Genomic DNA, 2,444 nt, shown 5'->3' with positions numbered 1-2,444 from the left:
GTGTGCGTTCTGTTAACCATTCACATGACACCATGTGTCTTGGTTTTAATGGCTATAGGAGGTGTCGTGCAAACAGCTGCTTGACCTTGACTGAACGGGAGGCGTACGAGCGTCGTCCGGTGCGCAGGCTGACCGAGAGGCGTGCAAGCTGTCCTCGAATGCGCAGTCTCACCAGGAAGCGCGCGAGATGTACGCTATGTAGGCTCACTGGGAAGCGTGCCCTTTGACTTCCATGGCCGCTCGCCTTGCTCGCATCCTCTCCATTAATGGCGCCCAACCCGCAGTCTAATTCGCTTTTTAAATATAAAACACTCATCGCAAACATTTTAGTTAGAACACCTGTATGCAAACTGACAGCTTCCCCAGGAAGCCAAGTGAAAATGTGCCAAGCAGGATTTCTGCAGCTTTTGATCACAAACGTTTTAGATAGAACACCCATATGCAAAGTGAGAGCAACGCAGGATTTGTGCATCCCTTCAATGCAAACAGTTGTTTTGGATGACCTGTGTGAAACCATGTACAAACAATTTGGTAAGATTTGTCAATCCTTATAACACTGCGATTTGTCAAAATATGAAGCTAAAAATCACTAGCAGTATCTAATTTTTGCAACTAAAATTCAGTAATTAAGCATATATTTCATTCATAGATTAAGCAGTCATTCTTAATTTATAAAAACAGTTCAACTCGACAGCTGAACCGACCACACTTTTCCCCAATTGTTGCCAACCACGTACTGAAATAGCTAGTTCAACTATATATACTAGCTAATTTTAAGTACGTTGTATAGTTCCACCACATCTATAGTCAGATGAACTAAACAAAATAGCCCCTAAATACTACTACTGCGGAGGGGCTTTGTACTACTTCCGGATGCCTCTCCTCTGTCGAGCGCGCTCAGTAAGAGGCGGAGGAGGAGGAGCCTACCGACGAGCTGGGCAACCGCAATACGGTGCCTGCCGCTGTTGCAGCTTCAGTGATGCTCACCTCAAATGCCCTCTGCCGCTCCAGACGACCCCTCCCGAAGTGGTGGTTCACCTCATAGATCTCCTGATTCCTCGCCTCTGAGGCGGCGTGTGCCACGGCCATGACAGCGGTAAGGCTCTTTGCATGCTCGATGAGGCGCTCCTCCTCATCCCGCAGGAACTCGGTGTAGCGCGCAAGGTCACTGACGCACGTGCGGGCCGCCTCCCACCTTCGGGCGGTGATGGTGGAGCGGGTGATGACCCCGGCGGTTGGCGATGGGCTGGCGGCCACGGCGGCCGACGATGGGGTGGCGGCTACGACCACCATCTCCCACCTTTGGGCCGCGATGGCTGAGCGGGTGATGGCCACAGTGACCGGCAGTGGGGTGGCGGCCACGATGGCCACCTCCCGCCTTCGGGCCGTGGCGGCGGAGCGCGTGATGGCCCTGACTTTCGACGGTGGTGTGGCGGCAATGGTGGCCGGCAACAGCTACCGACGGGCACCGATGGCGGAGCGCGTGGTGGGTGTTCCGGGCACACCCAACAGGGAGGCCACGCTCACTACACTACATCGGGGACTGCGCCGCCACCGCAGTGTAGCCTCCCAGCTGGAGCTGTCCTCTAATGACGGCGGAGTGGCTGAGCAATGATGACGGACCGGTGCCATTGGTGATTGTGGGAGAAGCAGACAAGATAAGCTACAGGGAGGGAGGGGGAAAATGCGACGCATGACTCGCCGGCCATGAGCGTATTTATAGCAGGCCAGTAAGCATTGGGATTTTGGGGGATTTCACCGAGTCGGGCGGGAAGCTTGCGTGGGAACCTGCGAGGTTGCGCGGGAACGGGCTCATCGACGATTCATTGGCGCCACCATTTGGCCAAAAGAACGCCCCCGCGCGCTGCGCAAGCTTGCGCTGTAAGCCATCTGTGGCAGCGGGGTGACAAGACGTGCGAGAGGAGGACGAAAGGCCATGTACACATACGGTTAATAAAAAAAGGTTTGCGGTTTAATTACCTACTATACCACCATCCTGGTATATAAGTATGATTTAACTAATAAATAACGAATTCATGTCGCCAAAGATTATATAGTTGGATTTGTATTTGAACATAGTTTCCAATTATATAATTTTTAAAACACGCATTAACATTTTGTTGGTTAAATTTGAGGTCAAAGTATGGCACAAAATATAAAGGATACTATAGACTAGACGGAGGTGGTAGCACACGGTCCGCTCTCTACACAGCAACGCAGCTGTCGGCCGGCTTGTAGGCGACCATTTCCTGCATGTTCAACTGCTTTATGTGTGTGGTTGCTTGCGGTCCAGGCGGCCATGGCGCGCTCTGCTCGGGTCCCACCGCGCGCTCTCTGCTCTCGTGTCCCTTCGGGTGCTCTTCCTCATCCCTCCATGCGCGCTGCCAGTGTTTGGGGCCGGTGCATGATCACGCATGTTCGTATGCAAGCGGTTGCGGCGGGCG

This window comes from Triticum urartu, chromosome 3A (genome assembly GCF_056163025.1).
Source record: "Triticum urartu cultivar PI428250 chromosome 3A, HENAU_Tu73, whole genome shotgun sequence".
Lineage (NCBI taxonomy): Eukaryota > Viridiplantae > Streptophyta > Magnoliopsida > Poales > Poaceae > Triticum > Triticum urartu.
This window is presented reverse-complemented; position numbering follows the sequence as displayed.